The 13,321-nt window shown below is 35.5% G+C and overlaps 1 pseudogene; it reads left to right on the top strand.

The window, feature by feature from the left end:
• Positions 1-2,535: 2,535 nt before the first annotated feature.
• On the top strand, positions 2,536-8,176 carry LOC124229108 (olfactory receptor 1013-like; annotated as a pseudogene).
• Positions 8,177-13,321: the final 5,145 nt, after the last annotated feature.

The raw sequence follows: 13,321 nt of genomic DNA, 5'->3' as shown, positions 1-13,321 counted from the left end.
GCCGATATCACTGATGGACATAGATGCAAAAATCCTCAACAAAATTTTGGCAAACCGAATACAGCAATACATCAGAAAGATTATACACCATGATCAAGTGGGATTTATACCAGGGACACGGGGATGGTTCAACATCCACAAGTCAATCAACGTGATACACTACATCAACAAAATGAAAAACAAAAACCACATGATCATCTCAATAGATGCAGAGACAGCATTCGACAAGATCCAACACTCATTTATGATAAAAACCCTCAATAAAATGGGTATAGAAGGAAAGTACCTCAACATAATAAAGGCCATATATGACAGACCCACAGCCAACATCATACTCAATCGACAAAAACTGAAAGCCATCCCTCTGAGGACAGGAACAAGACAAGGGTGCCCACTTTCACCACTCCTATTCAACATAGTACTGGAGGTGCTGGCCAGAGCAATTTGGCAGGAAAAAGAAATAAAAGGAATCCAAATAGGTAACAAAGAAGTAAAACTCTCGCTGTTTGCAGACGACATGATCTTATATATAGAAAACCCCAAAGAATCCATAGAAAAACTATTAGAAATAATCAACAACTACAGCAAAGTAGCAGGGTATAAGATTAACGTGCATAAATCAGTAGCATTTCTATACACTAACAATGAACTAACAGAAAAAGAACTCAAGAACTCAATCCCATTCACAATCGCAATGAAAAGAATAAAATACCTTGGGATAAACTTAACCAAGGAAGTGAAGGATCTATACAATGAAAACTACAAGACTTTCTTGAAAGAAATTGACGATGACATACAGAGATGGAAAGACATTCCATGCACATGGATTGGAAGAATAAACATAGTTAAAATGTCCATACTACCTAAAGCAATCTACAGATTCAATGCTATCCCAATCAGAATCCCAAGAACATTCTTCACAGAAATTGAACAAACTATCCTAAAATTCACAGGGGTCAACAAAAGACCACGAATTGCTAAAGCAATCCTGAGCAAGAAAAACAAAGCCGGTGGAATCACAATACCCAATTTCAAAACATACTACAAAGCTACAGTGATCAAAACAGCATGGTACTGGTACAAAAACAGATCCACAGATCAATGGAACAGAATTGAAAGCCCAGAGATAAAACCACACATCTATGGACAGCTAATCTTCGACAAAGGAGCAGAGGGCCTACAATGGAGAAAAGAAAGTCTCTTCAACAAATGGTACTGGGAAAACTGGACAGCCACATGCAAAAGATTGAAAATTGACCACTCTTTTTCACCACACACCAAAATAAACTCAAAATGGATCAAAGACCTAAAGATTAGGCCTGAGACGATAAGTCTTTTGGAATAGAATATAGGCAGTACACTCTTTGACATCAGTTTCAAAAGAATCTTTTCAGACACTATAACTCCTCAGTTGAGGGAAACAATAGAAAGAATAAACAAATGGGACTTCATCAGACTAAAGAGCTTCTTCAAAGCAAGGGAAAACAGGATTGAAACAAAAAAACAGCTCACTAATTGGGAAAAAATATTTACAAGCCACTTATCCGATAAAGGGTTAATCTCCATAATATGCAAAGAACTCACACTGCTTAACAACAAAAAAACAAACAACCCGATCAAAAAATGGGCAGAGGACATGAACAGACATTTCTCAAAAGAAGATATGAATATGGCCAAGAGACACATGAAAAGATGTTCATCATCGCTAATCATCAGGGAAATGCAAATCAAAACTACACTAAGATATCACCTTACACCCATTAGATTGGCAAAAACATCCAAAACCAAGAGCGACAAATGTTGGAGAGGTTGTGGAGAAAAAGGAGCCCTCATACACTGTTGGTGGGAATGCAAACTGGTACAGCCACTATGGAAAACAGTATGGAGATTTCTCAAAAAGTTAAAAATAGAAATACCCTATGACCCAGCCATCCCATTACTGGGTATCTATCCTAAGAACCTGAAATCAGAAATCTCAAGAGTCCGTTGCACCCCTATGTTCATTGCAGCATTATTTACAATAGCCAAGACGTGGAACCCACCTACATGCCCAGAAACTGATGATTGGATAAAGAAGATGTGGTATATATACACAACGGAATACTACTCAGCCATTAAAAAAGACAAAATTGGCCCATTCACAACAACGTGGATGGACCTCGAGGGTATTATGTTAAGCGAAATAAGCCAGTCAGAGAAAGACGAACTCTATATGACTCCACTCATAGGTGGAAGTTAGTATATTGATAAGGAGATCTGATCGGTGGTTACCAGGGAAAAGGGGGGGTGGGGGGAGGGCACAAAGGGGGAAGTGGTGTACCCACAACATGACTAACAAAAATGTACAACTGAAATCTCACAAGGTTGTAATCTATCATAACATTAATTTAAAAAAAATAATTGTTTGTATTTCTTATGTGGTAATACACTCTATATAAAGAAAATATGTTTAGAGTCTTCAACAATTTTTAAGAGTGTAAAAGGGTGCTGAAAAAAAGATTTGAGAAAATCAGATTTAGTTGGGGGTCGGGTAAAATGTATGTAATTGAGCTACACCAACATGCCTGTCCCTGTAAGCTTTTGGAATCTTTCCTTTGCAGTTGGTAAGGGATCCACTTGCACTAGCCTGTAGTGAATATAGGCCTCTGTTGATGTTATTTCTCCATTTATCCACCTTGTTTTACTTCCTAGTATCCATTCCTAGTGTGCTTCTCATACCCTGTTAATGACACTTAGCATGTTCCTGCCCCTCCAGAGGTTGAATACATGTGTCTTTTCCAGAGAAGTCCTTTTACTCCTTGTCTGGGTTATGCTTGGATCTAATTCTCTTTGGATCTGGAAACAATGAGGAATGTTGATGGTAGGGACTGAGAAGATACTGACAATTTCTGCAGGATAACTTCCCTTACAAAGTCATTCAATTATTTTTCCCGGAGAGAGAGGAATGTGGCTGTTTTCAAAATCAAGGAAATGTCAGAGATATTTGGGTGTTCAAAGTTTTCGGCACCACATCCTGTATGTGTATTACTTCTCAAATATCTCTTAGATCAGACTATTTATCACCAAATCCATTGCTATCCCTAATTCCAAGTGCCATCAGTAATTGGTTGGGTTTTTGAAATAGTCACCTAAACCTCTCTGCCTTCACACTTCTATTTTTCACATTGTAAAGAGAGTTTTATTTGAATTTTATTTGACCAAATCATGCATTGGATTAAAACCCATCAATGATCGAACTTAGCATATATTCATTAATATGGACAATTCAGTCCCTAAGCTACTTGACCTTGCTCACCTCTCCTGTCTAATTCATTGTGGCTATATTTATTTCTCCAGGGGACAGCTACTCTCAACTTCCTTCCCTTCCTGTAATGCATGGTGCTTTTTCTCAGCTGGGATCATTGTATTTCCTGTAACCTCTGCAAGACTATTCTCCCTACCCTCCCTGCAGCTGCCAACCTCACCTTCATCACTCACTATGATTAATGACATCCTATTATTACTATTAAATTCTCAGGTTAAAAATTACCTCATCAGATAAATCTTCCCTAAGGTCCCACACTATGACAGATCCTATAATAAAATCTCATGACTCCTTATTTTTATGATTCTACAATACTAGTCCTAATTTATAAGTACAAATTTATGTAATCATTTGATTACCTTCCACACAAGGTCATAACTTCCACAAGAGCAGTCACTGTATCACTTTCTCTTTATTTTATTTTTACTTTTGTTTATTTTTTATTGTTGTTTGTTAAAACCTATTATATGTTATCTCATTCAATCTTCAGAACAATGCTATGAGAAAGACAAGTTATGTCTATTTTATAAATAGGGAAACTGAACCTTGGTGACTTTACATGTGCTGCCCTTGCTCACACAACTAGTGAGTTTAGACCTGGGATTCGCACCTGGTTATCCCTTTCCTGAGCTTTCCTCTTACCCACTACTGAATGTCACCTAAGACCTTACTTTGCCTCACTGTTCTGTCTCTCCCAACATCTAAGTCAATGCTGGGTATATAGGAGTTGCTCAACAAAACTATTGTGAATGAATAAATATAATCATGGTCTCATGTAGAGATAATGTTTGCTCTAACTATAGGACACTAATTCTCTCTCTCAATTTCAATTTCTTAAATTCTATCTCTCAAATTTTACTGTTTGGAAAATGGGCACATTTTATTAACTGATAATCAATATGTTTCAGTACTAATCCTATGAGCATTTCGTTATCATAATGATTATAATTATCATTATGGACTGCAAATAATTCTTAAGCATCTATTGTGTGCAGACTATCCTATTGGTTATTCCTTTCTGTCAAATTCTATTCTATCTCAAATGTATGAAGGAAACTTATGAAGGAGAAGGGCTTTACAGGTCAGTTGGACCAATTATATCTATGATGAAGGAATTCTCCCTACTGCATTCCAGAAAATTGATTGAGCATTATAATTGGTCACTTGGCACCAGAAAAGCACATGAAGATCCTCTTTACTTTTAGCAGCATATCTCAATGGGATGCTCAAGTTTATATGGTCTTCACTATTGTTACAATTGGAAATAGGATTCCTGTGGAGTAAATAGAAGGCACTTTTTATTCTAGGTAATGTGAGATATTCTGGACTTGAGTCAAAATTCTCACGAAGTAACTATTTATGTTCATGAAATACTACTGCTTTAAGTAACCAGAAGGAAAATGTCAGTAAATCACAATTTGGACAAAAGAGAAAAAAATTCTTAAAATAATCATACATAGGTAATTCCACTTCATGAAATAGAATAAGATTTATTCTCCTGTAATTATATTTAATAAAGGAAGCCAAAATGTCTCCAAACATCTTTTTATCTGGCCTTATTTTCTCTTTTACTGAAACAGGCAATTAGATGATTAGTTGATGGATTTCACTCTCATAAACCCTTTGTAGCTGTGTGTGGCCCATTGTTGTCTTTTCTGTTATCTTGCAGGAAACTTATTAGTTCTTAGAGTAGGTCAAATATAGAAAAATTAAAATGAGTCAATATTTTCATGACTTTAAAATGGTTCTTATTCTATGTTAGGCAGTGTATGGGACAGGAGTTCCTTAAGAAGAGGAGTGCACAATTCTATATCTCTGTATTTATATCGAATTATCTATTTATGTATCTATCTAAAATATGTATACATAAATAGATACAGATAAAAATATAGATACATTTTTGGGATCATTTAATACACTTAAGATTAATATACAAATTAAGAAATATCTGACTAAAATCTCAAACTGAATGACAGAAATGGCAGGTGCCTTAAGCCTAGAGACTGCTGAGGCATCTGTTCCTTTTGGGTGACCACTTCCAGAGGCATCTTCCTTTTAAAAAGGTCTTCTTGTGAAGGGAGATGTGATCAATGAGGAGGAGAGATGCTGTGCAAAGAAGGTTTCTGAATGCCCCTTGAATCTACCGAGACATGCCTCTGTCTTTTAAGTCTACAGATTAATGGCAAGTAACTGTAACTTACCAAAGATCTTTTTCTGTGTCTTCATATATAAGAGCACCATTCCATATATTATGTATGATATTTCACTCACTCTTTTGTAAGGCCCCTTGCAAGAAATGATTGCAAGTTAGTACCATTAAGAATTGTAACATGTTGCCCAATGTTTGCTTTGCTTTGCTTGTCCTTTGGATGCTATTTATTATATATATATATATATATATATATATATATATATATGTATGTATGTATATGAGCTGCTAGAAACTTTTGGTCTGACATGTGGCATGTACAGATCGGTAGATTGGATTCATTGGTGTGCCACAGGTTTATCTTTGCCTCCCTTTTATGTCTAGCTTTTTTTTTCCTTTTCACATTTTCTTAATTTATATTATTTAACTGCGTTTTATATCTCACACGAAGAAAGATGTTTATCCTTAAGGAAATGCCAACGTGGGGGGAAGTTGCACCTTTATCTTAAGGCCATTTGTTCTTGCCATAGTAAATGTTTAAAGCAGATATACAATGCATGCTCAATGACCATGTCAGGCCCTTTTGGAAAAACAAAGTCAGGCCGAATTAGGTTTACACCAAAGGGCTTCCTCATGTGCTTCAATATGTCCTCTTGCTTGCCATTTCTATTTGTCACACAATAACAATAGCATTAATATTTATTTTAGTTAAAAATAATAGATTCTTAACATCAAATACATACAGTTCAGGAGAGCTGTATCTTTATTTTTCTAGCACAATTTTAAGTCCATCACCTAGCATACAACAAAAATTATTAATTTTTTCTCTAGCATAAGAGATGTTCAAAGCTTTGTGTCTAATAGCAGAAATATTACATCCCCTGTCACTTCAGAACCCTGACAATTATCATTTAGCCCTTTATTGATTGCTGTAGTAGGGACCTCCTGGGTTGCAACATAGACTAGTAGAAAGGGTGCATCTTGCATTGCTGGAAACAGTCCAGTAACCTGCTTCTACTTTTAAAGGAAAGGAGACTGGTAGAGGTTGAGGTCTATAACTTCCTGTGTTAAAAAATTACCACAAACATGATGGCTTAAAACAACAAAAATTTATTCCCTCACAGTTCCACAAGTCAGAAGTCCAAACTCAATATAACTGCGCTAGAATCAAGGTGTTGGCAGGGCCACATTCCACCCAGAGGCTCCAGAGGACAATCCATTCTCTGGTTCATCTGGCTTCTTGAGGCTGTTGGCATTCCTTGCAGTTGTATCACTCCAATGTCTGCTTCTGACTTCCCATTGCCTAGAGCTCACCCTGATAATCTACTCATCTCAAGATTCTTAAGTTAACAGCTCTTTTCCCACATAAAGTAACATTCACAGGTTTCAGTGATTAGAATATGGATATCAATAGAGGCCATTATTTAACCTATTGTATTTTCCAAAAAATTTAGGTTTACCAGCTTCATTTTCCTTTGCTTGTTTGGTTTTTGTTTTACTCTTTCTCCTATAGGAAATTCAACCACATTATGAATGTGATTATCGATTGATTAACATTTTCATGTTCTTTGAGGGTACACTTGAGAGTTATACAGGTAGCTATGGTCTCAAATTCTTATTATCTAAGTAAATTTATTATTTTATATAAGTTACATGTTTTCTTTTTAATGCAAACTACTTTATTGGTTTTGCGGATAAATAGTAGAATAAAATATAACTATTGCCTTCCAAGAAACTTCAGTAAAATGTACTTCAAAGGATATTCCAAAATATGGTTAGAATAGGACAAAATTTCAACAAAGTAAAATATTTCCTAATTTTGCAGTTCACAGCAGACATATTGTTACAGAGTGTTCTTTTTCATCATCCTCATCATTTATGTCGTGGGTCTCTTAGGGAATATCACCCTGATTTCTCTGATCTGTGGGCATTCCTGGTTGCAAACACCTATGCATTTCTTCATTGGAAACTTGTCATTCCTGGATCTCTGGTATTCTGCTGCCTACACACCCAAAATCCTGATGACCTGCATCTCTGATAACAAAAGAGTCTCTTTTGCTGGTTGAGTAGATCAGTTCTTCTTCTCATCTGGACTGTGCTATAGTGAGCGTTACTTTTTGGCTCCCATGGCTTGTGACCACTATGTGGTGACCGATAAACCCTTGCTTTAATCCCAGACCTTCTCCTTAAGATTATATGCCAGTCTTGTTGTAACTTCATACATCCGTGGCATTATTAACTCAATCCTCATCACCTCAAATACATTTACGCTGGACTTCTGCCCAAGAACATCATTGATGAGTCCTTCTATCTGCTGCCTCTTTTAAAGTTGGCTTGTGATGTGAAGGAGAGCTATTTCAGGCTGTGCTGTATTTCATATTTGCCTCCAATGTCATCATTCCCACCATGCTTATGCTTGTCTCCAAGCTGACATCATTGCTGCCATCTTGAAGATCCACTCCACCAATGGCCTCCTCATGGCCTTCTCCACTTGTAGCTCTCACTTGAAAGCTATCACCTTGGGCTATGGTTCAGTTCTCTTCATTTACTCCTGACCAAGTACTAGCTATGAACTCAAAAGGGATAAAATGGTGTTGGTGTTCTATACTGTGGTGTTTCCAATGTTGAATACCTTGATCTATAGCTTAAGAAATAAAGCTGTTCAAAATGCCCTGAAGAAAATGTTGGTTAAAGTAGTTTGCATAAATGAAAATACTTGGTAGGCAATGGCTGTATTTTATTTTTCAGATTATCTACCTATCATTGTTATCAGCCTGTTCTGTCAGAAATACGTAATATGAGAAAACAAAAACATCAACAGAAATGTGAGAGCAGCTATCTACATTTGTCTATTCAAGTTGGTACTAATGCATTTAAATAAGTTTTTAAAGTAAATTAGGCTGGGCCTTTTGGAAAAACTTGTATACCTGCTAGTATGGAACAGAGTTTGTAGCATTACTAAGATTTTTAAAATGGAGTGAGAGAGTATATTTTTAAAATAATTTTCACATAGTACATAAGTTGCCTGTATATCGCATATTTTAATCTGTAAGTGGGAATAATGAAATTGGTTACGGAAATATTCTCAGGGTTAGGTGGATTAAATGACTTGCTTCAAAATATGTAGTTCATAGGTAAGGAAACAGGAATTCAAACCCAGAACTTGTTACTCCAAATGTATTTAGCTATCTGTTGGGAGAGAGAGTTAGAATATCATTAAGTAAAAAAATCTAATGTGAAGTGCACCTAGAAATAAATAGTTTACTTTCCTGGTTTTCAATATTTTACTTGCTGTGATAAAAAGATTTCCTTGGCAATAGATACAAGAAAGAACATATAGCTTTATTTAGAGTCACTGTGAGGTTCCAATAAAAGACTCCAACAATTAAATTTAATTAAATTAAATTTTCTCCAACAATTAAAAAATTACGTTATAAACCAATGTTACCTCAACAGCAATGAAAATAAAAGAATTAAGGGAAAAGTAACACAGATGTATGCCACAGGCAGATATGGAAATATAGATAGAAACATATAGATAAGAAGAGAGATAGAGAGATAAATATCAAAAAGCTTTACATGCATGAGAAGACAGAGTACACATTTTTACTAAATGAAGCAATGATGGATAGCAATCAAGGTTCTGTGAATGCTTGTATTTCTTTCCTTGTTCACTGTTACGTATGCATTAATGAAAAATTGATGAATATTTCACTGTGATGCATCACATTTCCTAATTTTAATAGTCTTTTGACATATAAAACATGAGATTGCACCAACATAAAAACGTGCTAGTGTTGATAAACAAGTATATTAGTTTGCTAAGGCTGTCAATATCAAAATACCATAGACTGGATGATGTAAACAATGGAAATTTATTTTCTCACAATTCTGGATCCTAAAAGACCAAGATCAGGATGCCATCAGGGTTGGTTTCTACTGAGGCGTCTTTTCTTGATTTGTAGATGACCACCCTTTTGTGATGTCGTCAAATAGTCCTTTCTTTGTTCATACCCATCCCTGGTATCTTTTTGGGTGTCCAAATTTCCATTTCCTCTTTTTATAAAGATATCAGCCAAGTTGGTTTAGTGCTCACCCTAACCACCTCATTTTAACATAGTCACCTTATAGAGGCCATATCTCCAAATACAGTCACATTCTGAGTTACTGGGCATTGAGATTTCAACATATGAATGGTGGTAGGATTCAATTCAACCCATAAGACCAGGACTGATTAGAGTCTCCTGATGAATGAGACAAGGAAGAGTAGCCAAGAAGATAGAGGAGAGAATATGGCAAGGAAAGAAATTATGAACAATATGACACATTCTAGAAAAGTCTAATTAGTACAATTTGGAGAGTTTCTATCATCAGATGCATTTAATAACTGTATTGTGACTTAGATCCATTAAGAGAGATAATGTTTAGTAAAACCCTCTTCGTTTCATTGTATCCTAATTAAGCTATCATCTCTATGTTCCAAATGAATTCTAACTGATCTTTGGAAACTGAGGTACATATTTCTTGGCTTCTGTGAAAGGAGGTCCAAAGGACTGTGTGAGAAAATACGCATGTGGAGTCTAACAGAGCATGCCAAAATATCACAGGAGAGGGAAATGTATGTGAGTTCCAGGAGGGTCCTTCCTGATTAAGGGTTAGCAACTGGAATTAGGGACAGCTAAGTGGTCTGACCTCTCTATGACCTCAGCTACTGCAATTAGAAGGTGATTACAGAGTCTGGCCTGGCTCTCAAAAGATCATTGTTATGCAATCACACACACACACACATTCCTAAATAGTATTCCCACAAATGATATATGTAACTCTCATCAAGAATTTGAAATTCAGCGTCGTAGTTATGCTGGGTCATCATATATTCGCCTACACAGATCAAGAGGACAAAAAAATGTGACATGCTTTTTGATTCTAGAGATTGTGGTACTCTGTGCAGTCCAAACTGCTAATGTATCGTATTTTCACTTCTTGGTATTCATTTTTAGGTGCTACAGGGGCACATTCATCCATATAATTTTGAGTGCTCCAGTGAAGAGAGCATGGAACAGAGCTTCTACAAGGGAACACATATCTTTAGAAGCCATTCTATATGGGAAACTTTAGCATAATTGGCTCTGATATTTTCTGTGTCTTTCATTTCACATTCACATTTTATTGTAGTTTATTTCAAAATCAAGATGGATTTGAGGTTGTGGTTATGTGTCTTCTCTTTATTTATTCTTCTTTCTTATTAGCAATACAGTACACTAGGCAAAGAAAGTCCACGTGAGAGTAGATTAGTCGCGAGTATTTTGAGCTAAGTTAGAAGTAGACAACACTTTAAGAAAAACAACTTCAAAGTAAAAAAGTAATTACCCCCTTATTCATTATGGAAATATTTATTAAGTGCCAATTAGTTTTTAGGAACCATTCTGTATGCTGAGATACAGTAGTAAACAAAACAGGGAAATCTTTCTCCCCATGGTTAATCCCTTCTGGTGGGAAAAATGGACAATAAACTTAGTAAACAAGAGTAAGATGATCCCAATACGTCTGGTACAAAATAGAGCAGAGTCTGAATAGAATAAAAATGTTGAAGATTGTTGATGGGAAGAAGGCATAGAATTTAAAATAATGATGAGGATGTGTCTTAGTCAGAAAATGATATTTGAATGGGACTTAAAAGAGATGAGGGTCTCAGCCTGGAAATATCTGAGGAATAGTGTTTCAGGCAAAGATATAGACAGTTTAGAAATCTTTGATGTTGGGGAAGGGCTGGTGTTTTTTCACAAACAGTGATTAAGTCAGCAGAACTGGAACAGAATGCAGGAGGAGGGGTGAGTCTTAGGAGATAAGGGCCAGTAGGTAATGGAGGGTAGGCTCTTGGCAGACCCTTAGGCCATCGTATGGAATTTGACTTTAACTTAGAAAACATTAGGAGCATTTTAACATGATTTTTCATTTCAAGTCATTTTTAGTCTCATTTAAATACCTTTTCTTCTGGGAAGACTTTGAACTTAGGGCAGAATTTTTATTTTATCAGTTATTTGCCTGTTTTGAAGGTAATATAAGAAAAGTAGTAATTGGCTCTGGCTAGATATTTACATTTTTCCCCAAATTATACTGTATTAAAAATGAGCTTAATAAGATGCAGATACACTTCTATGTACAGACACATGATAACATAGCAGAAAAAATTCATGGTAACTATTGAGATGGTGGCTATAACCCACCACTTTTACTTTACCAATATAATAAGCATACATTCTTGGCAAGTATTTATACTCAAGTTTGAGCAAATTATGAAAAAAATTCATAGCATACATGTGAATAACATCATAGCACTATCAACTGTGAAGCTCCTGTGAGATTATCATGGGAAATCAATCAAGGAGGAATTTAGTTTGGTTGACATCCTAAATAGATGAAGACAAGTGGTGAGAGAGAGAGTTATAAAGGTAAATTAGAGCAAGCTTATGGAACATTGGGTGTAGCACTAAAGCATCTGTTCTTTGTATGTTAATGGGAAAAGATACATCATCTAGTAATAAAGAAATGGAATGGTCTTCAGAACTTCAAGCTGCTTTTACCAAAGTGTCATCAATGAAGTCATGACCTATCATAACATCATCAGCCACATTTGAAAGATACTGCAACTCTCTTCCTAGCAGAAGCAGATCTAGAGCTCAAGGGCGAAGACTTGGGTTCTCTATGGTAAATGTTTTACGCATCAGAATAAATTACAATCCTTTCTTGATTTTAGCTTTCCTGACTGCCTTTTTAGTTAAAGGGACATCAGATCTAAAGCTCTTGGGGCATCAGCCCTAATTACGTAACATTTTAAATTAGATACCTCCTTTTAGCTTCTCTCAGAGAGCTTTGGAGCTTCAAGATAGTAACTCTGAAGGATTCACTGTTTCGCAATAAATCCTTGACACCAAAAATTGGGTTCGGTCTAATGTTCACCACCCACTATATAAAATAATGCCCAAATTATGAATATGAATCTTACCTCTAGTAGGAGAAAGTGTAAAACAATGAATTGTTTTTAAAAAGTGATGTTTTAAAGCTCTTTTTAATAGGTAAAGAAATTCAAGTTGTCAGAGAATTATAGGATATCCTTAGCTAGAAAAAGAGAGAACACAATTCTCCTGTAAAAGATGTAAAGCTTAACAGTTGAAAGCATATGCACTTGATAAAGGAAATTCTGTGTTCTAATCAGTTCTGCTGTTGAATAACTCTATAACCTTGGAAATATTTCTTAAACTACATGAGGATCATATACATACCTATCTTATCAAGTTGTGGTAAGCATTAAGTGGGTCATATTAGAACTTAGAATATTAACTGGCAAATAGTGAGAAATATATATATATATCTATATGTACACATATTTATTTATTTATTCTGTTTGTACTAACAGAATAAATAGAAGGAATAGAACAATATATTGTTTTTGTATAACTGTGAGGACAATGCTTGACACATAAGTTCTTAATAATATATGAAATATACTGAAATTTTTTGAGTTCTCATGATATACCAAACATCAGGCTCGCTGTTTTCATGCATATCTTCTTTATTCAATGAGACACCTGTCAGGGGTCATCATTTTGCTCATCTTTTTGGTGAGAATTGGGGACTGACCCTGCATTAAGCAATTACTAAGTGAAAACCCTAATTTCAGAACCAGATTCTACTCCAATTCCTGTATTTCTTTAGTCTCAAATTGAAATTGTATCATTCTAGATAGTAAGAGATAAAATTCCATAAGCCTCTAGTAATTACCGTTTTAACTGATACCTTTGTGTATTTTTTTCAACAGTAAAATCACTACATAATTTTTTCCTCATAATGTTTATCACACTTTTACC

The sequence above is a fragment of the Equus quagga genome, chromosome 17 (genome assembly GCF_021613505.1).
Source record: "Equus quagga isolate Etosha38 chromosome 17, UCLA_HA_Equagga_1.0, whole genome shotgun sequence".
NCBI lineage: Eukaryota > Metazoa > Chordata > Mammalia > Perissodactyla > Equidae > Equus > Equus quagga.
The sequence above is the reverse complement of the archived record's forward strand: the minus strand, read 5'-3'. Positions and strand labels throughout refer to the sequence as shown.